This window comes from Eleutherodactylus coqui, chromosome 6 (assembly GCF_035609145.1).
Source record: "Eleutherodactylus coqui strain aEleCoq1 chromosome 6, aEleCoq1.hap1, whole genome shotgun sequence".
Lineage (NCBI taxonomy): Eukaryota > Metazoa > Chordata > Amphibia > Anura > Eleutherodactylidae > Eleutherodactylus > Eleutherodactylus coqui.
The window spans coordinates 54,988,792-55,012,464 of NC_089842.1; positions in this window are offsets into that span (position 1 = coordinate 54,988,792).

Below are 23,673 nucleotides of genomic sequence, written 5' to 3' on the forward strand. Positions count from 1 at the left end.
AATCCTGTGCCACCGCCATCAGGAGCTGCACACGTGGGCATAGCAATGGGGAACCTATGTGCCACACACTATTCATTCTGTCAAGGTGTCTACATGCCCCAGTCAGACCGCAGTTTTTTTATAGTCACAGGCAGGTACAACTCCGCAATGGGAATTCCGTGTGCACCCACAGCATGGGTGGCTCCCTGGAACCCACCGGCGGTACATAAATATATCCCATTGCATTGCCCAACACAGCTGAGGTAGTAATGTCATGTTTAATGCAGGTGGGCTTCGGCCCACACTGCATGCCCCAGTCAGACTGGGGTTCTTTAGAAGTGGACACATGCAGTTACAACTCCGTGTGGAGCGACAGCATGGGTGGGTGCCAGGAACCCACCGGAGGTACATAAATATATCCCATTGCATTGCCCATCACAGCTGAGGTAATGTCATGTTTAATGCAGGTGGGCTTCGGCCCACACTGCATGCCCCAGTCAGACTGGGGTTCTTTAGAAGTGGACACATGCAGTTACAACTCCCTGTGGACCCACAGCATGGGTGGCTCCCTGGAACCCACCGACGGTACATAAATATATCCCATTGCAGTGCCCATCACAGCTGATGTAACGTCAGCTGTAATGCAGGTGGGCAAAAAATTAATTGGATTACACTGTAGGCGAGGGCCCCAAAAAATTGGTGTACCAACAGTACTAATGTCCGTCAGAAAAATTGCCCATGCCCAACCAAGAGGGCAGGTGAAACCCATTAATCACTTTGGTTAATGTGGCTTAATTTGTAACTAGGCCTGGAGGCAGCCCAGTTAAAATAAAAATTGGTTCAGGTGAAAGTTTCAACACTTTAATGAGCATTGAAACGTATAAAAATTGTTTACAAAAATTATATGAGTGAGCCTTGTGGGCCTAAGAAAAATTGCCCGTTCGGCGTGATTACGTGAGGTTTCAGGAGGAGGAGCAGGAGGAGGAGGATGAATAGAATACACAGATTGATGAAGCTAAAAGGTCCACGTTTTTGATGGGGATAGAGAACGATGCTTCCATCCGCGGGTGCAGCCTACGTATTGCTTAGGTATCGCTGCTGTCCGCTGGTGGAGAAGAGAAGTCTGGGGAAATCCAGGCTTTGTTCATCTTTATGAGTGTAAGCCTGTCGGCACTGTCGGTTGACAGGCGGGTACGCTTATCCGTGATGATTCCCCCAGCCGCACTAAAAACCCTCTCTGACAAGACGCTAGCCGCAGGACAAGCAAGCACCTCCAGGGCATACAGCGCGAGTTCAGGCCATGTGTCCAGCTTCGATACCCAGTAATTGTAGGGGGCAGAGGCGTCACGGAGGCCGGTCGTGCGATCGGCTACGTACTCCCTCACCATCCTTTTACAGTGCTCCCGCCGACTCAGCCTTGACTGGGGAGCGGTGACACAGTCTTGCTGGGGAGCCAGAAAGCTGTCAAAGGCCTAAGAGAGTGTTCCCCTGCCTGTGCTGTACATGCTGCCTGATCTCCGCGCCTCCCCTGCTACCTGGCCCTCGGAACTGCGCCTTCTGCCACTAGCGCTGTCGCATGGGAATTTTACCATCAGCTTGTCCGCCAGGGTTCTGCTGTATAGCATCACTCTCGAACCCCTTTCCTCTTCGGGTATGAGAGTGGAAAGGTTCTCCTTATACCGTGGGTCGAGCAGTGTGTTCACCCAGTAATCCGTAGTGGCCAGAATGCGTGTAACGCGAGGGTCACGAGAAAGGCATCCTAACATGAAGTCAGCCATGTGTGCCAGGGTACCTGTACGCAACACATGGCTGTCCTCACTAGGAAGATCACTTTCAGGATCCTCCTCCTCCTCCGGCCATACACGCTGAAAGGATGACAGGCAAGCAGCATGGGTACCCTCAGCAGTGGGCCAAGCTGTCTCTTCCCCCTACTCCTCATGCTCCTCCACCTCCTCCTCCTCCTCAATGCGCTGAGATATAGACAGGAGGGTGCTCTGACTATCCAGCGACATACTGTCTTTCCCCGCCTCCGTTTCCGAGCGCAAAGCGTCTGCCTTTATGCTTTGCAGGGAACTTCTCAAGAGGCATAGCAGAGGAATGGTGACGCTAATGATTGCAGCATCGCCGCTTACCATCTGGGTAGACTCCTCAAAGTTTCCAAGGACCTGGCAGATGTCTGCCAACCAGGCCCACTCTTCTGTAAAGAATTGAGGAGGCTGACTCCCACTGCGCCGCCCATGTTGGAGTTGGTATTCCACTATAGCTCTACGCTGCTCATAGAGCCTGGCCAACATGTGGAGCGTAGAGTTCCACCGTGTGGGCACGTCGCACAGCAGTCGGTGCACTGGCAGATTAAACCGATGTTGCAGGGTGCGCAGCGTGGCAGCGTCCGTGTGGGACTTACGGAAATTTGCGCAGAGCCGACGCACCTTTCTGAGCAGGTCTGACAAGCGTGGGTAGCTTTTCAGAAAGCGCTGAACCACCAAATTAAAGACGTGGGCCAGGCATGGCACGTGCGTGAGGCTGCCGAGCTGCAGAGCCGCCACCAGGTTACGGCAGTTGTCACACACGACCATGCCCGGTTAAAGGCTCAGCGGCGCAAGCCAGCGGTCGGTCTGCTCTGTCAGACCCTGCAGCAGTTCGTGGGCCGTGTGCCTCTTATCTCCTAAGCTGAGTAGTTTCAGCACGGCCTGCTGACGCTTGCCCACCGCTGTGCTGCCATGCCGCGTGACACCGACTGCTGGCGACGTGCTGCTGCTGACACATCTTAATTGCGAGACAGAGGTTGCGTAGGAGGAGGGTGGTTTAGTGGAGGAAGCATACACCGCCGCAGATACCACCACCGAGCTGGGGCCCGCAATTCTGGGAGTGGGTAGGACGTGAGCGGTCCCAGGCTCTGACTCTGTCCCAGCCTCCACTAAATTCACCCAATGTGCCGTCAGGGAGATATAGTGGCCCTGCCCGCCTGTGCTAGTCCACGTGTCCGTTGTTAAGTGGACCTTGGCAGTAACCGCGTTGGTGAGGGCGCGTACAATGTTGCGGGAGACGTGGTCGTGCAGGGCTGGGACGGCACATCGGGAAAAGTAGTGGCGACTGGGAACCGAGCAGCGCGGGGCCGCCGCCGCCATCATGCTTTTGAAAGCCTCCGTTTCCACAAGCCTATACGGCAGCATCTCCAGGCTGATCAATTTGGCTATGTGCACGTTTAACGCTTGAGCGTGCGGGTGCGTGGCGGCGTACTTGCGCTTGCGCTCCAACACTTGCGCTAGCGACGGCTGGACGGTGCGCTGAGAGACATTGGTGGATGGGGCCGAGGACAGCGGAGGTGAGGGTGTGGGTGCAGGCCAGGAGACGGTAGTGCCTGTGTCCTGAGAGGGGGGTTGGATCTCAGTGGCAGGTTGAGGCACAGGGGGAGAGGCGGTGAACGGCCTTCGTTCCACCTTGTGGGGTGCTTGGCCATCATATGTCTGCGCATACTGGTGGTGGTGGCTCCCTGGCTGATCTTGGCGCGACAAAGGTTGCACACCACTGTTCGTCGGTCGTCCGCACTCTCAGTGAAAAACTGCCAGATTTTTGAGCACCTCGGCCTCTGCAGGGTGGCATGGCGCAAGGGGGCGCTTTGGGAAACAGTTGGTGCATTATTCGGTCTGGCCCTGCCTCTACCCCTGGCCACCGCACTGGCTCTTCCAACCTGCCCTGCTGCTGCTCTTGCCTCCCCCTCTGAAGACCTGTCCTCAGTAGGCTTAGCAAACCAGGTGGGGTCAGTCACCTCATCGTCCTGCTGCTCTTCCTCCGAATCCTCTGTTTGCTCCTCCCTCCGACTTACTCCAATTACTACTGCCTGAGTGATAGACAACTGTGTCTCATCGTCATCGTCCTCCTCACCCACTGAAAGCTCTTGAGACAGTTGCTGGAAGTCCCCAGCCTCATCCCCCGGACCCCGGGAACTTTCCAAAGGTTGGGCATCGGTCACGACAAACTCCTCCGGTGGGAGAGGAACCATTGCTGCCCATTCTGGGCAGGGGCCCGAGGACAGTTCCTGGGAGTCTGCCTGCTCCTCAGAATGTGTCATTGTAATGGAGTGAGGAGGCTGGGAGGAAGGAGGAGCAGCAGCCAGAGGATTCAGAGTTGCAGCAGTGGACGGCGCAGAACTCTGTGTGGTCGATAGATTGCTGGATGCACTTTCTGCCATCCACAACAGGACCTGCTCACGCTGCTCATTTTCTAATAAAGGTCTATCGCGTGGACCCATTAATTGTGAGATGAATGTGGGGACACCAGAAACGTGCCTTTCTTCTAATCCTGCAGCAGTCGGCTGCGATACACCTGGATCAGGAGCTCGGCCTGTGCCCACACCCTGACTTGGGCCTCCGCGTCCTCGCCCGCGTCCACGTCCTCTAGGCCTACCCCTACCCCTCAGCAATGCTGTATTACCAGTAGTGCAGAAACAGAGCGCTGTAATTAAATGTGCCACTTGTTGGCCTGTGGTTGGAGGCTGACTTCGCTTATGGAACGCACAGCAGAGCCAGGAAAGAATTTTGCGCAAGCCCGCTGTAACACTTAGCTGGCTGCGTATTAATTAGGATTACTACCCCCAGCAGAGACGCAGTACAGTCAAGACGGTCACAGGCAGCCCAAATAGATTTTTTTGTTCCAAATTTTTTTTGGAAAAGCCCACTGCCTATATAGACAGTATATGTCTTTCACGTTTTTCACTGTCCCTGCCTCAGCACTACTGGCCCTATACTATGTAAAATTACTGCTGACTGTTTCCCTCTGGACAGGGTGACAGCAATGATGTAACGGGCAACGCAGAGCCAGGAAAGAATTTTGCGCAAGCCTGCTGTAACACTTAGCTGGCTGCGTATTAATTAGGACTACTACCCCCAGCAGAGACGCAGTACAGTCAGGACGGTCATAGGCAGCCCAAATATATTTTTTTGTCCCAAATTTTTTTGGAAAAGCCCACTGCCTATATAGACAGTATATGTCTTTCACGTTTTTCACTGTCCCTGCCTCAGCACTACTGGCCCTATACTATGTAAAATTACTGCTGACTGTTTCCCTCTGGACAGGATGACAGCAATGATGTAACGGGCAACGCAGAGCCAGGAAAGAATTTTGCGCAAGCCTGCTGTAACACTTAGCTGGCTGCGTATTAATTAGGACTACTACCCCAAGCAGAGACGCAGTACAGTCAGGACGGTCATAGGCAGCCCAAATATATTTTTTTGTCCCAAATTTTTTTGGAAAAGCCTACTGCCTATATAGACAGTATATGTATTTCACGTTTTTCACTGTCCCTGCCTCAGCACTACTGGCCCTATACTATGTAAAATTACTGCAGACTGAGGACGCAATGCTCTGCACGGCCGATATACAAAAAAAAAAAAAAAGCGCAACACTGCAAAAAGCAGCCTCAACAGTACTGCACACGGTCAGATGTGGCCCTAAGAAGGACCGTTGGAGTTCTTGAAGCCTAAAATCACTCCTAACACTCTCCCTATAGCAGCTCCAGCATCAGCAGCACTTTCCCTGAGCTATGTCAGAATGCATCTGTGGCGAGCCGCGGGAGGGGCCGATTTATATACTCGGGTGACATCTGATCTCACCAGCCACTCACTGCAGGGGGGTGGTATAGGGCTTGAACGTTGCAGGGGGAAGTTGTAATGCCTTCCCTGTCTTTCTATTGGCCAGAAAAGCGCGCTAACGTCTCAGAGATGAAAGTGAAAGTAACTCGAACATCGCGTGGTGCTCGCGTGTTGTGGCATGGTGGCCACGATGCAGGGTCAGACCTATCGCCCTGCTGCTATGCAGGACAAGTGCAGAGATTGATTGTTGCTATGCTGTATAGTTGCATGCTAACTATTAGTCATACCTGGGAGAGGGTTGGGGGTTTGCTTCTCTAGTTGCTCTTCCTATCAGCAGGTGTGGAGAGCTTTATATTCTTACACCTCCCTTTCCTCCTTGCTGTTGATTTCAGTTCTCTAGAAGAGAGGTTGGAGTTGGTGAGATCCTCTAGCTTGAGTGAATTGCTTCCAGTTCAGTTAAGTGCTGCTATATTGTTTTTTGGTTACCTTTACTGTTCTGTGTTGCTGTGTCAGTCCATGTCTCCGGGGGTTCCTATAGGGATAGTCAGGGCCCAGAGGTAGACAGCGGGGCTGTCCTTTTCAGGACAATAACTCTTCTTGCAGGCAGGGACTCCTCACCTCCCTGTTTGGTGAGGAACAGTTATTTTCCATTTTCCTGGAGTGGTGCTCACTGGCCAGCAATGCGTGGTGTATAATTCTTGTGTTCAGTGTGAACCTCGCCCGTGCTGAGCGTGGGGCTCAGTGATCTACTTCAAAAATTCAGTCATGCACAAATACGCAAAAGCGCACAAATACCTCCATGTGACGGGACCCTTAGGCAGTGTGCACACTAGGTGGCACGGTACACTAAGGCCCCCTGTCAACAGCCGCTAGCGATATTCCACCGTGGGGAGGAGGTGGGAGCACTGACAAGTGTCCGAGATAAGCCTATTTAATAAGCTCACCGCGGAGAATCGCGGCAATCACAGCATGCTGCGATCTAAATCCTGCGAGTGGAGAATCGCTATGATTCTCCGCTCGTGGATGCCAGCGCTGTGCTTTCCATAGCAACCCTATGGAAAGCTTTACAAAGCATGATCCGCTGGCGAATTATCGCCTCCGGATCATCGCCCGAGGACAGGAAGCCTAAGGCTACCTTCACACTGGCGAGAGAATTGTGCAAATTTTTATTTATTTTTTTCTAGCGATGCGAGAGTGCGATAAAACACAGAATTATGAAACCCATGATTTTTAATGACTTCATTCCCATCTGCAACATTTTTGCGAATTTTTTTTTTGTCCATGTTTTCGTATAGAGCCTCCGATTTATCACATCGCAACTCACAAACTTGCGATGTTCATGTGATGCGGTTTCATCGCGCTCAAAAATTGCAAGTGGCGCCAATGCGCAATGTTTATCTAGGAAAGAGCATTGTTGATGCTCAGACATCATATCAGCACATATTTGGTTTTCTAGCGGCGATATCGCACTTGCCGGTGTGAAGGAGCCCTTACTGAGCACAAATAAAAGCAGCTGTTTTATTGCAGCTGATGCTCCCAATGCCAAGGTACTTTTATGGGCATATCAGCATATTTACTGCACTTCTTGTGCACGCAGGGCATATTTACATGGGCGCAGGACATCCCCCTGCCATGATTTAAAAGGCAATTTAGCCTAATGAGGTTCAGATGTGTTCTGTTTTTGACAGAATTTTATGGGGACCCTAGGTATGCAAATAAGCACAAAAATAAACCATGTCCTAGTTTTTTTCCGTGCTCGCTAAATGCACGCACAAAAAAGTAAGATATGGACAAACCTATTAAAATCTCTGTATATTGCATGCACAAATCTTGCAGGTACAAATACATGCACAAGTCATGATCTGGATTATGATTTCTCCAGCAGGCTTTGGGGTATTTTGCCGCTTCCGAATTATATCGTGTGCACACATCGTCGACCAGAATCAGACACAAATGCTGGTCTAAAACCGGGAGAGTCTCTACAATGTGTAGAGGCTCAGGCTTTTTATTATAACACATGACAACCGCCCTTCAATGGGCGTGCAACAGATTACATCAGTAACATATAAGATTCTCATTCGTCGGATCATATAGCATCCCCCACCTCTCTGCCCACCCCCTTCCAAGTGCTGAGGTAGTATGGACTTTTGTCCTAGCTGAAGTCAGCTCCGTGTAGTGATGAATCATTGTTTAACTAGCTTGTGTGAAGGGAGTGGAAGGGGGCTAGGTAAACACTCAGTGTTAAACACAGGATATACACGACACTATGGCCCTTTAACTCTTAGAGGCTGGTTGTGCAACTTGTGTAACTTCTATGTACTTAACTAACATTACATCAGACATCCATTGTCTAGCAAATACTATGATTAGATTGTGTGTGTGTCCTTTAAACTCCTGAGCTAAAAAGTCATTACAACAGCAAAATACATTTGGGTTATATTAATCGATAGACATTTTATACCAAAATAATCATCATGTCTATCACAATCCCCCCTTAAAATGTCTATCCTCTAATTCTCTATCTAATTTTCACAGTTTTCTGCGCATGAGCCTATAACTGGAGCGCGTTGAAGGTTCGTTTTAGGGTCTTCAAGGGGGTGTAGGACTTGTCCACTCCTTCTGGGGATGCATCCAGCAAACTCATGGTGGGAGCGGCTTTTCCAGCATCAGTTTCACAGGTCTCTCTGACACAGGGGATAACACAGCAGACTAGAACAGAAAAGGTAACCATCAGTTCACATACAACAGCGACGCCCGTCTGTGCCAGGATCCTTTACCACCCGCTCATCCATGGCGAGTGCTGGTCCCAAAAGTTAGCTCTTTTTAGTCAGTGCGGTCAGCTTCTTAATGGCAACTGCGTTTTTACCCGCGGGTCACGTGTCGTCTAGGATGTAGGTACAACAAGTCTCCCCTATCATCTTTACAGACACTCCCCTTTTTAGCTAAAGTCATATCTAAGGTCATTCTATTTTTAAAAAAAGTCATAGTCGAGGTAGGTCCTATTGGTCGACTAGTCCCTATAAGGCGTCTCTAGTATAATTTATAAACCACTGCTAATTATAAAAAACATAATTAATCCAGTCAACATTTATTTACCCTAATGATCAGGAAAATGGACTCGAATCTAGTTTTAACTTGGTCTCTAATTTTTAAAACTTGTCAGGTACCCCCCTTGGCTATCTTATGACGTCAATGTATACGTGTAGATCAAAACTACCACCAGGGGTCTCTCTTCTCGCTCTAGCATAATGTTACAATACTAGTAGCGTGCACAGGTACGCACGGCGTGGGACTCCCTAATCTTCACCCACACCAATGTCCCTCCTGGAGATAGTCCTAATGGTGAACACGTCCAAGTCGCCTCACCCTTGCGTCAGGGTTTTCCCACTGCCCGTAAGTCCCTACTCCTAGGAGGGGGGATCCCTACCTCACCTCAGAGAGAGGCCATGGATTCCCTGGGCTCATTTCCGGGCATCCATACCCTCTATCTGTACAAGTTAACACCCCACAGGGTGTGCCTTCGCCGGAACCTAAGGTCTTCTGCACTATCCCTTGGCAAATGGGAATTCCACTGACAATCCATCTTAGGAGATCGGGGCAGGCACAGTACTAGTACTTTTCTCCTTTTCTTTGGTAGCGTATGTGGTTGGCATTATCGGAACTGGCTCTTCATCTTACGGGGGAGGGGGTTAATTATGGGCACGGGACTAAGTGAAGGCTTCCATTCGGCTGCATCTACCATACCCCTTATTTTAAACTTCCCTAAGGGATCTGTCCTCCCGTACCGGTATGTCCCCAGACTATAAGTCTCCCCGTCCCCCGGGCTTGGATCTCCCATGGTTAATGTAAAAACCGCATTAAAACCAAGCAACATACTAAGTTCAGCCTTCCAATACCTGCTGTCCTTATTATTCTCAAGGAGGGTTATACGACTAATTAGGGATTTCCCGTTCTTATCTTTCTTATTTAAGGCACTTCGCGGTTTATAGGACCAGTCTATTCCTGTGTTACATCCCACTAATCCCCAATAACGGCAGTCTTCTCCCCAGACGTTATCAGTGGCGCGAACATATTTTATTCCCCGGGTATATGAGTCATATAACCAGCTGGACTGAGCTAAATCTGGTCTGCGGTGGGATCTTGTGCCTAGACACGGGACCACAGTACAATAGTCGAAGGAATATGCGGCTACTTGAGCATTGGACGAGTTATACTAGAAGGTAACCATACCCCCATATTCTTCCGACTAAGGATTCCAGTTGCCACCCTCCTCTCTCACTAGCCCTAACCAGAGTAATGTCTTTGGCACAACTAAGACTGGTCTCCCGGATCTGAAGCTTTCTTACAGTATGAAGCATGGATCCATGTAAGTCTTTCGGCTAGTTTCACAGCTGTGGCAGTAGTCAGAAGCACCTGGTAGGGGCCATCAAATCGGGGCTCAGGAGGGTGCTTCCTGGGGAACTTCTTGATGCACACCCAATCCCCAGGCTGCAAGATATGTGTCCCAGTGTCTGCCTCTGAGTCTGGAAGAGAACACCTGTGCATAGGCTTTGGTTAGTTCTTTAACAACGGAAATCACATACTTAGTCAACACATCAGATTGTAATTGTAACTACTGAGGATAGTAACAACCTAGCCTTGGGGCTAGCCCAAACAATCTCGTAGGGAGATAATGTATAATCCCCCCTGGGTTCATATCTAACACTGTATAAGGCTATTGGATGACAGTCTTTCCAAAGTGGCGTCATTTTTAAGTATCTTACTTTTTAGCGTGCCACTACATCTCTCCACCTTTCCACTACACTAAAGGTGGTACAGTATGTAAAAGGCCTGGGATACACCCAGAGCAGACATGACATGTTACATTCACCTGCGAAGTTTATACTTCTGTCTGACTCTGAGTCACTTCTGGTACCCCATATTCACAGTTTACCTCGTTCATGAGCTTCTTTGCGGTTACCTACTTGTTTGCATTGGTAACAGGGTCGGCCTCCAACCTGCAAAGACATCAACAACAACAAGCACGTATTCATACTTCCCAACAAGTGGGAGCTGAACGTAGTCAATTTGCAATCCCTGAAATGGGTAGAGTGGTCCCGGCAAGTGTGATGTGGCAAATTTACTTCTGCCCTGACTCACCTATGGCATAGATCATGCTAAACTGGACAAATGATGCAGCAGCTACAGAGAACCCAGAAGTCGCCCAACCTCTTTCAAGCGTCGTCGTCAGTGCTGCTTTACTAGGTGGGTCTTTGCGTCCATCAGCTGGGCCATCATGGGATACAGGAACTGTGGTGGGCAAGTGCTGTTGACCGTTCACCACACGCTGTCCTGTTTCTGCTGCTCCCATATTAGTCCATTTATTCTTTTCTTCCTTGCTGGCTTGTAACTGTAAAAGTCTTTTAGCATATCAAAGTCCAAATTTTTGTCAATGTCCAAAGTTTTTTACCACTGACTCATGCTGTCAGTATCTTTCTTCTTTCTTCCACGGCTTGAGGGCCGCTGCCTTTGCTGCGCTGTCAGCAAGGGTGTCGTCTCTCGCCTCTCCAGTGTAGGACTCGGTGCGAACTCTCAACTTTGTCAGGTAGAAGCAGGGCCTCCATGCGACTCTGTACCGCTGCACCATTCTCAATTGGTTGTCCTGCTAAGGTAAAAACTGTCTGGCCTTCCATATTGGGCCGTAATCATGAGCTATGCCAAATGCATACCAGGAGTCAGTGTAAAGGGTTGCCGTCTTACCTCTCGCCACTCTACTCGCCTCAGTGAGGGCCTTCAATTCCGCTTCTTGTACTGAGACATGCGGAGGCAGAACTCCTGCTTCTAGGACATCTTGTTGTGTGACCACTGCATATCCGATGTGGAGTCATCAATCCTCACCCTGGTATCATCTGCAAAAAGCTCAACATATGCATTATCAACAGGGGTTCTGGTAACTGTTTGCATACCTGCAGTTTCTTACTGTATTAGTACTAAATAATCGTGCTGATGTTCTATTTCACATGGCTCGGAATCTTGTTATCTTATTCCATTTATTTATTTTTTTTTTTTTAAACCCAATCGCTGATCTACAACACCTAGATCATCTATGGCCCAGATCACCTATGCCTCCCCCCTTTTGAACCGGAATACTCAATGGAAAAAGAGTCATTGCGTTCAAACTAGTAAACCAAGAGACACAAAAACAAGCACTTTGTAGGTCAAGGTGACATTGTATGCAGCGAAGTCTGAGCGAAAATCTCCTTACAAAAAAAATGTTTTTTTTTTTCCTTTCAGGTCGCAGTTAGTATTTTTTAACACAAGGGGGCGCCACACAATTCAAATTTTACGTCACCCAGTGTAATAGTATTTCAGGGTATGGCCAGCATTTAGCTTTTACTCTCCTGTCGGAATATAATTATAGCTTCAGTGTAGACTGACACTAGAATATACAAAAGACTTAAAGAAAAACTAAAGAATACGGATGACTTAACATCCTACTCTGGGCAATTCAATCCCTCTTTCTTCACATAAAAAGTTAAATTACTTCACCAAATTGCATGAAAAAGTTTGCTGGGTGACTATAGGGAAATTATTCCATCTGTAGGAGCCTTCCATAACATCATCTGTCTGAGTATCCATTGGAGAAGCGGGCAGTGGAAAACAGAGCCCCTGGGAACATGAGAGAGCGTCCCCTGTCATGTATTCCTGGTCTCTGCCCCCCATGCATCAACTCCAATCTTCCATGCACTATAAACCAGCTTAGTCATCTACTATGTCCCAAGCTGCATCTTCACAAAGGTTTGTTTCCCTGAACTTATCACACATCCAAAGTGGCCACATCTTGGAGCGTAACAAAGTCTGGTCAAACAAAACCTTACTTCAGACAATCATGATGTTAGCACTGGATACAGTGGCATTGGGGAATATAGGCCTCCCAAATGCAGCAAAATGGCCGCCAGAGGCAGAAAGGGGCGGGGCTACAGATCTCCCAGGTGAGGCAAAATGGCCGCTGGAGGAATGGGCGGGGCCAGGGGCAGCAGCACTTCCAGGTGAGGCAAAATGGCCGCTGGAGGAGGAAGGGGCGGGGCCAGGTCCTGTCCCGGATGGGGAGGGACCGGAAGTAACATCACACACCCTGAAAGTGAGCACATGGGGGGAAGTAACTTCAGGGTGGGGGCAGGCCTCACTACATTTACTGCAGAGTCACACTATGTTGGATTGTAAACATTGCAAGCACGGCCGCCATTACAGGGAGGGGCTGTAGTCAACACAAAGACATTACATTGTTCATTAGCAATACACATACCCCACTACATGCTTTCCCCTCTTGAATCTCTTAACTACATTATACCTCCTCCTAGCAATCTAAAAACACCTTTCTTTCTGCTAGGCTTCCTGCTCATCTTCTGAAAACTTTCTACAGCCTATCTTATCTGTCCATGACCTGACATTTCTTTCTGCAACTTTTCCTGGTCCTTTCCCATCAGCAACCAAATCACAAGCTCTATGACCTTTGTCCTTGCTCACTTTGCTCAATTCTATGCTACCTGCTTATTCTAGCCTATTCGAAGTTTCTGGACACAATAGTGTTCCTCTTCTAAAATCTGCTTTCTTCAAATCCTTCCAATATAACCTCTCTTTCCCACTCAGATTACAATGCACATTAATTCTACAAAACACAGGGAACGACAAAGTAAACAGAAAGGGTTAATTGGAAAAAGCTTTCAGTTCACTCTTATCAGCAGCCCTCCCCCCAATAATAAACACTGCACATTCTTTCTATAGTACCAAACAGACGGGATTACTGGAGAATACCCACAACGGCTCAAGGTATATATCTCATCTACCTTTATAACAGCCCACCGTATACTAGTAATCCCCAAGAGCACTCCTTGTACACGATCTAGACAGGACATTTAGCTATACACAGAGACTGACGATTATTTTCAATGACCAAAACCTCAACAATATTCTGGAGAAATCAGCCGTCACAAAGCACGGCTATACCTTTCCACATATGAGAACATAACACGCTCAATCATAAAGGTAAGTATACGTATCATAAATCTTCCTAACCTCACACTAGTTTTACCTAGGAGAAAGTGTCACTGGCGTGTTCCCTCAGACGTAAACAGCCGAGTCCGCCCTCCCGACACATTAACCCTCACAGAATTTGTCTCTTGGTCTTGCATACACAATTTTTAACCGTCTCAGACATAGCAGCCACAGCATACAAAATACCCCTAGACAGGTAACATGGTGATTTTTCCGAGTGGACAGAACTAGAGTTATTACCTGTCTTTCAGTGAAGGTCCAGTCTGGATCAGGAACAGGCAGAAAAGCAGTCAGAACCCAGCTCACATCGGTAGATTTACATAAAGCAATCTTACCGTGTTCTGTAGATTTTCGTGCCCCTGAGTTCTGCGTGCCATCTGCCGATCTCTGTACGTTCCAGGCTGTGACCTCACAGATCCACTCGCTCACCCAGGGACTCCACTGATCTGGATTATGATTTCTCCAGCAGGCTGTGGGGTATTTTGCCGCTTCCGAATTATATCGTGTGCACACATCGTCGACCAGAATCAGACACAAATGCTGGTCTAAAACCGGGAGAGTCTCTACAATGTGTAGAGGCTCAGGCTTTTTATTATAACACATGACAACCGCCCTTCAATGGGCGTGCAACAGATTACATCAGTAACATATAAGATTCTCATTCGTCGGATCATATAGCATCCCCCACCTCTCTGCCCACCCCCTTCCAAGTGCTGAGGTAGTATGGACTTTTGTCCTAGCTGAAGTCAGCTCCGTGTAGTGATGAATCATTGTTTAACTAGCTTGTGTGAAGGGAGTGGAAGGGGGCTAGGTAAACACTCAGTGTTAAACACAGGATATACACGACACTATGGCCCTTTAACTCTTAGAGGCTGGTTGTGCAACTTGTGTAACTTCTATGTACTTAACTAACATTACATCAGACATCCATTGTCTAGCAAATACTATGATTAGATTGTGTGTGTGTCCTTTAAACTCCTGAGCTAAAAAGTCATTACAACAGCAAAATACATTTGGGTTATATTAGTCGATAGACATTTTATACCAAAATAATCATCATGTCTATCACAGTCATCGTCATTTCTGCGTCAGAATCTTTACAATTTCCCCTACGTGTGAACGTACCCTGCAGCTGCACTCTATATACAGGTCATTATTTTTGACTATGGAACTCTGCAGTACTTAATTTTAGCCACTAGATGGAGCCTAAAGACAGTTTTCTAACCCAGACCTCATTCCATGCAATTATAGCATTTTGATCCCAATTGAGCACAAAATATGCTGTCTCGGCGATGTATGGCGCTGCTGATTTGCATAATTGCCTTCCTAATGTACGATCGTATGCTACACATTAGACCAATTAAACTAAACAGCCTTACCTTAATTTTGCAGAGAAAAAAATCAATGCAGCTATCGTTTTTCATATAATTCATGTAAGTAAGGAGATTAAAAAGGACAAATGTAGAACAAGACGCATTATAGTGTCGGAGTCCTTTAATCTGCCACCCATCCAAATGGAAGAATACAAGTACGTCAGATCAAAGGTCTCCTTATATATCCTCCTTACACATAAGGAAAATAGGCTGAAAGTATATTATTTGTACTAGCGAATTCTGTTCAGCCAATTCCAATAACCGTTTCCTATAACTATGTGTACGGATAAAGCTGCGCGGCAACCAATATGGCTGCCATTACAGATGGCAAATCAATAGAGCTGCAAAAATCAATGTACTGTGGAACCGGAATTGTGTGAGCAGGCAGAACACCAAACCAAACTGAGAATCAGGCTGTTTTCACACGGGTTACAAAATTGCGCAATTTTCCGGGCCAGGTCACACGCAGGTGACACACCCTTTCCATTGATTTAATGGCTATTTAAGCCTATTGAGGTCTAGATGTGTTCTTTCCCCCACATTTTGCGCAGTGTCACACCCTTCCCCTTGTGTGATTGTGTACATACCATAGACTTCTATGGGACCTTTGCTACACAAAATTCAGGGAAGCAGAGAGGGTCCTACTTTTTTCTGCACTTGTTAAATGATGAGCAAAACAGGCTCATGTGAACGAACCCATTGAAATCAATGGGTTCTATTCTGCGTTTAGCGCATGCAGGTTTTGCGTGTGCAAATACCCACATAAATACGGTCGTGTGAAGAAGCCCTTAGCTAATCAAGATACTACAAAAGACATCCGTACGTCTGCGCAGTGTCAAGGTCATAAGTCTTCTTCAGCCATCTACCCCTCCTAGGTCTCCAAGCAGAACATGAGGGGAAAAGGAAGTCTGACAGCGCTGGGTAAAAGTTTTCATTTCCTGTGGAGCGTCTGCAGTGGACACGCCGTAGCAGATCTGCAGCTCAAAATCTGCACCATTTTGTGCAAATTTTGATGCGGATTGGAACCCTGATTTTGGTGCAGAATTCGCCTCCCTCATTTGAAGAAGTGGAATTTGCACCGAAAATCCTCAGCAGCTAATTGACATGCTGCAGACTTAAGGGCTTATTCACACAAGCGCATATACGGCGCGTTTGTACGCCCGACCATATATACGCGACCATCTGAGGCATTGGTTGCCAATGTATTTGTTCACATGGGCGATTATACGGCGTGTAAAAACGTAGACCCGCAGAAAATAGAACATAAGCAGCCGAAATACGCGCCGATCCATATACGATGCCCAAAAAGATAGTTCTGAAAAGTATGAAGAGACGAGAATACACTTTCTATTTCTGGATGTGATCGTCGAAAAACGTTCTTTTGGGCGATTATACGCCGCGGACGTGCGAATGTCAATACGCCTACGCTCGTGTGAATAAGCACTTAAATTTTATACTGGGTGTCAATTTCCACATAGATTTTGGGTGAATTTTCTCTGAGAACGGGATTTTGAAAAGGTACATTGCCATTACTGTAAATGCTATAGATTTTCAGTCTGCATGGACAATCCATGGCAAATCCTCCCCGTGTGAACATACTTTAAGGGCAGCTAGGGTTTATGCGCAAAAATGCACGTGGTAGTGCAACATATTTGCACTGTGATTGAGTATTTTTTTGTGTTCCTTTTTGCGCATATTACAGTATCTTTTTGCGTTGGCTGGGCCATTTCACTTAGATGGGGATACAGCTGCACCACAAGTTAAATGGCTATTTAGCTTAATTAGTTTCTTATGCGTTCTTTCCCCCACAATAGCACAGCATATGGCACAATTGCCCAGGTATTGGGCATTTGCACACCCCCCGTAGGCTCTTACGGGGCCTTTGGTGCACAAATGCACACTAAAATAGAGCATACTGCGTTTTTTTTTTCGCGCGCAAAAATGAAAGCTGGGAATGAACCCATGGAAAGGATAAAATCAGTTTCAGGCTGGATTCAGATGACCATATATCGGCTCGGTTTTCACACCGAGCCGATATACGTCGTCCTTATCTGCAGGGGCAGGGGTGGAGGATGGAAGAGCCAGGAGCAGGAACTGAGCTCCCGCCCCCTCTCTGCCTCCTCTCCACCCCCTCTCCGCCCCTCCGCACAATATGCAATGAAAGGAGGTGGGGTGGGGATAAGTTCTGAAAACTAGACCCGCCCCCGTCCCCATTGCAAATAGTGCAGAGGGGCGGAGAGGAGGCAGAGAGGGGGCGGGAGCTCAGAGCACTGCTCCCGGAACTTCCATCCTCCCCCCCCCCCCTGCAGAGAGAGACGCCGTATATCGGCTGGGCGTGAAAACCCAGCCGGTATGCGTTCGTCTGACTCCAGCCTAAAGGAGGTCTGTCTTGATATATTTGACCTAGTAATATCATATACTTCTTTATGTGCAACATTATAAGCTATCCAGCAGTACCCTTTTCCCTTTTTTTCCAATCAGCCCCGATGTCCACCTGTGCCAGCAGTCTGCGTTCTCTCCATGCCTATTGCACAAAAAACACCCATTCCTTGCCTGGTGACTTCTCCAGCTCCGCCCATTGGAGATGTCATGTGTACCACCTTCAATGTGTTTGTGCCACACCAACGACGGTGCATGTGTGTAACCTCAGTCCGGCTTGAGAAGGCAAAGTGAAATAAGATCCAAATCTTGGAATTATTTTTTCCCTCAGGACTCTTGTGACTTCTGTAGCCTTTTCTGTGTGTGTCGGGTATGCTTCCACCCATCCTGAGTATGTGCAGACAAACACTAGCAAGTACTTGTATCCTTGGCTGGGTGCGTGTTTGTAAAGTCCACCATAATGTTTTTAGAAGGGGTACCCCCACACTTTGAACTTGTGGGAACAGAGAACACACCTTTCACTAGTGACTTTTGTCAAGCTTGTCAACCTTGGCACGTAGAAATAAGATGCCAGGGTAGTCTCTAGGGCTATTTTTCGCATATGCGTGTCTTCATGCATCTTTTTCACAAACGTGGGTGCCAGGTTTCAGGTATAACAATTCTTCCATCTGCAAACCTCCACCATCCTTCCAGGGTGTAGCTCCCTTCCTCTTCTTGAGACCATTTCTCTTTCTGTCAACTAGAGAGGGGACTTGTAAAAAGAGCTGCCTCCACTTCAGGGATTTCTCTCAGTTTCAATGCAGCTTCCCTTGCGGCTTTTATCTGCCTTTCTGTCTCCTTGTGCTGTCTAGGTGTAGGTGCCCATACAGCTTCTAGGAGTTCCCTGATCTCTTTTCCATGTTTGATGTATCTTCCTCCTGAGTTGATAAGTCACTTTTCTTTAAACAGGACTCCATGTACATGGAGGGTCTGGAAGGCATATTTTGAGTTAGGCTTAGAGATGAGCGAGCATACTCGCTAAGGACAGTTGCTCAAGCGAGCATTGTCCTTAGCGAGAACCTGCCCGCTCGGAAGAAAAGGTTCGGCTGCCGGCGCGGGTGAGAGGTGATTTGCGGGAGTGAGCAGGGGGGGAGCGGGGGGGAGAGAGAGATTTCCCCTCTGTTCCCTTCTGCTCTCCCCTGACGCTCCCCGCCAGCCCTCGAACCTTTTCTTCCGAGCGGGCAGGTTCTCGCTAAGGACAATACTCGCTCGAGCAATTGTCCTTTGCGAGTATGCTCGCCCATCTCTAGTTAGGGTATATGTTTAGCCTAACTCCAGCTGCCAAATGTAAGGCCCTTATTAGGGCCATCAGTTCTGCCTTCTGAGCTGGTAAAGGTTCTGCTTCAATGGTAGATTGGAGGGCTACCACTGCATATCCACCATATCTTTCCCCATTTTGTACCTAGCTTCTGTCATCAGTGAAGTAACTTCTGATATAAAGTGCTCACATGGAAAATGAGGTCCTCTTACTGGGACTAGAGAAATTACAGGCCTATTACAGGGGCCCTACCAGACAAAACAGGCTCAACTTAGTCTTACGATTCTGACTAAGTAGAGGACTAATAAAAATGTCTACCTCTATTCTTTTCTATGACTTTTGGTACGCCATATATACTAATTACTTCATTCAACAATTTCTTAGCCGTAGTTTTGGTGTTGACATTTTTATTTTACAAGCCACGCTTCTAGCTAACATGAGAAGAGGTCTATGCAAACCAGCATAAACTCCAAAACACCTAACTTTAAATTGTAGCACATCTGCCCCAAACAGATTTACAGGTGCAGTGTTGCTGACTAAGAATTGTGTTAGAATCTTTTGTGTGGGGGAGACAATTTTGCGACCCTCTGCATTAGGAATGGGAGTTTAAACAACATTTTGAAGACCCCTAGTTTCACTTTAATTCATTCCAGACAATCATGTGCTTGAAATTCAATGTCATGGTCTGCCCTTACAAACACTTGTTGCAAATAGGGAGAAAGAATTTACAATCTATATCCATAAGAACTGCACAAATGGTGGTTAACTGCTGGTTCATTAAAGGCCTAATACCCCTAAAACCTTTGGAAGTATATTGATTTTCTGCTTGTATCACTGTAAGTACGTTTGCACCAAAATGTTGACTGGGCACGTCTGACACCATAAATCTACTCACATTGTAAATGTGATATCCTTTGAGTAAACTTTCGTTCCTAATTTTATTCTGTTTGCAATGCCCACATCAGGTTTGTCAAGCACATAATTATCCCATTTTAGCATCATACTCTAATCGTATTCAAATAAGTAGAACACAATTTTTTGAATACACCATGTATTTGTGTTGTACGCACCAAGAACGTATACACAATTTTTTTTTCTTCTCACTAGACTGGTCTATATTGAGGTGGGACAAAATCATTACATACTCTTCTTCCCTCCATTTCTTTACATCATCTAGCTCCACCACTCATAGTCTGGCTATCTGTTAGAGCCTATCTTTCAGACGTCAGGTAAACGCTCTGACAGTACATGTACAAAAATTCACAAAAATAGCAGATTCACATTATGATCAAAATAATTATGAGCCAATCACAACCCTTCAGTGATGTCATTCACTGAGTGGCTGTTACTGGCTCATCGAGCAATGGCTGTGATTCGCTGGCACTTGATGAGCCAATCACAGTGCTTGCTTTGCTGGAGGCAGGGTATTCAAAGCCCCGGCACCAGCAAGAAGCTGAGATGTCAGACTGGGGGTACACTGCAGACTGCCGGAGACCATCGCGAGGCATCAGGACGCAGTGGACCAGGTGAGTATAAGACACCCCCCCCCCCCCAAAAAAAAATAAGACACTGTGCCTCTTTTGGGGCAAAAATGAATATAAGACAGTGTCTTAATTTTTAGGGAAACACAGTATATCAAATGTCTGAAACAAAATGGCGAATCCATTCCTGTACTTTATTTTTCATAACTATAATATTTTTAAAAATAAAGAACTGTCAATTTAAAAAAAAGTCTCTTTTCTTAACTTTTTGTAAAGTAACGTATTTGAAAATAGCCCTATGTGTGATGCAAAAAAAAAAAAAACACGCAGCAAATATGACTTTGACAGAGCAAGAAGAAAAAATAGGTCTATAAAACCAACCACATAGGTAAAATTACCAAAAAATGGGTGGTCCTTTAGGATCAGAACACTCTGCTCTTTAAGAGGAGTCATTCCATGTCAAGTGGTCTACTGATCCTCACCTTCATATCTCAGATTTTGGGGAATTTCTTTTAAAACCATGGGCGTATAATACACAAATTTTGAACAAAATCTGAGATATGAAGGTGAGGAGCATTAGACCACTTGACGTGCAATGACTCAGAGGGTAAAAGGGCCATACAGTATAAGAAACAGGGACATAGCTGGACAGCTTTACCGGATATAGATGCGGCCTTATGTAAAATATGCATATGAAGATTCTCTATTGCCCCGCTACTGCCAAATATCTCCCATAGTCCAGTAATATCATGGGCCGCTTTGCTTGTGACGGGTTTTATTTGTGCATCTTTCAGATTATACGTTTTAGGCAGAACCAATTATTTTACGGTTTGCACCGTTCAGGTGAGTCTGGTAAAGCCTTTTTTTTTGTTTCAATCAATTTTTATTAAACCTTTTTTCAATAAACTTTATAACAGTATTACACCATATTGCTCCGCACTTATTATTCAGTCTTAATATATCAGCTTTGCAGAATACAATCTCATCTCAGGAGAAAAAAATAAATAAAAAAAATAAAACAAAACAAAGAAAATGGAAAGAAAAATAAAGTCCACATAACTCAGTAGAAACCAAGAACGCATTGCTTACTAGGTTGGGGTGGGGAGTAGGCTGGGGATGGGAGGATGGGGAGGAGGGGGGGGGGTGATCTCCTTTATAGGGATCTCTGTGCCCCTAGTGGTCCAGGGTACCTGTGCTTAACCATATCTCAAAGGGCTTCGATGATCTCATGGCAATCCATGGGCTCCAGAGATTGTAGGACTTTAAACGGTCCTTCTCTTCTTCTGCTCCCTCTACTTCATACCTCATAAGTGTGTTCAATTTCTCTGTCCACAAGATCCTTGTTGGGGGGACCGTGGAGCGCCACAGGCCAGGGACAGACATCCTAACCGCCAGGATAACCAATCTCAGTAACTCTGACTTTATCCTTGCCATGGACCCTGGCAGCATTAATAGGATGGCCATTCTCGCTGTAATGGACACCGTCGATCTGGTCATATTGTTGTAGAGAAGCTCTACATCTTTCCATAGTTCAGCTACCGGGGGACATTCCCACCAAATGTGAAACATTGTTCCTATGTCACCCTGGCACCTCCAGCATGTAGGGGGGACCTGGGCGTCCATTTGGTGCAGTCTCGATGGTGTCCTGTACCAGCGTGATAGAATTTTGAAATTTTGTTCTTGCAATCTACCAAATTTGGTGCTCTTGTGGCACATCAGGAAGGCCCTTTTCCAGTCGGCACTGGAGAATGTTGTTCCCATTTCCCGTTCCCATTGGGCTGTGTAATTGGGCGGGTCATCCTCTGTCTCGCGGGTCACCAACATTCTATATGTCAGCGAAATCCCGTGATCCACGGGGGATGCCGTCATACAGGCGGTTTCAAACTGGGTTAGTGATAAAGTACCACAACCCCTGGGCGTCAGGGACTCCACATACCCCCTCACTTGGAAATACTTCAGCCAGGCCCCCGGTGGGGGTCTGTTTTCCCCGTAGAGGTCTTTTAGAGGTTTCACTCCTGTATGTGTTGCTATATCTTGTACTCGAGGTATCGGGGTGTTAGGCAGGGATAGTACCTGGTCTTCCTTCCCGAAGGCCTGGAACTGTGGGTTCGCTGTCAATGGGGTCATTGGTCCCGGTACGGATATCAGGCCCATCTTTGAGGCAAATATACCCCATGCTCTAAGTACTTCTATCAGAAATGGTGAGATAGAGGGTACTTCCCTTATGTGCTGTCTCGGGATCCAGGGGGCCCCTTGCACTGCAGTTGATGCTAGGTTGTGTTCCAACTCCACCCAAAGCTTTGTGCTCTTGTCCCGTATGAGGGATAGCATGTAATTAGCGAGGCTTGCTCTATAATATAGGGTGAAGTCAGGGAGTCCCAGCCCTCCCTGTTCCTTGGGTCGTACAAGGAGTTTGAAACTGAGTCGTGGCCTGCGGCCCTTCCATATGAAGTTGATTATTAATGAGCGAATACTAAGCAGGTACCGACGGTCTAAATGAATGGGTAGGGTCTGACATAGATATAGGAATTTCGGCAAGGTGTCCATTTTTATTGCGTTGATTCTGCCCGTCCAGGACACATAGAGTGGGCTCCATTTTTCTAGGTCTCCTTTAAGTTTAGAGAGAAAGGGCTGGAAATTTTGTTCGAAGACCTAGGCTGGGTTTGCTGGGAGTTGAACCCCTAGGTATTTAATCGATGAGGTTCTCCACTTAAAGGGGAAGGCCTCTGCCATATCCAGAGCTTCTCTCTGGGGGATCGTTATGTTTAGTATCTCTGACTTTTGCAGGTTTACTTTAAAATTGCTTGCCCGCCCATATCTTGCGAATTCTCTCATTACTACTGGCAGTCCGACCCTGGGATTTGACAGGAACAGGAGGAGGTCGTCCGCGAACAACGCCATTTTATGTTCAACGGCTCCGTCTGATATGCCTCTGATTGAGGCGTTGTTCCGGATGGCATTGGCTAGGGACTCCATTGACAGTATGTACAGTAGGGGCGATAGAGGACAGCCTTGTCTCGTACCGTTGCGTATTAATACGGTTTCTGAGAGGGCTCCATTTATTTTAATCTTGGCTGACGGGCAACTGTACAGTGCCATGATCCATTCCCTTGTCTTCTGTCCTAGGCCTAACCGCCGTAGAGTCCCCTCCAAGAACCTCCACCTGACCCTGTCAAACGCCTTTTCTGCGTCCACTGTGAGTAGGCACAATGGTTCGTTTCGCGTTCTGGCCAGACTGATCAGGGAAAGAGATTTGATGGTGTTGTCCCTGGCTTCTCTTCCAGGGACAAAACCTACCTGTTCACCATGGATCAATTCTGGAATTTGCCTGCTAAGCCTGTTGGCAATTAGTTTAGCAAACATTTTGACATCTATATTGATCAGGGATATTGGTCTATAATTGGAACAATATGATGGATCTTTCCCTGGTTTCGGAACCACTGCTATGTGTGCCTGGAGAGCTTGGGGTGGAAAGGGGTTTTCCTGCGATATTGCGTTGAAGGTTTGTGCTAGGAGGGGAGACAGTTCTTCTTTAAACA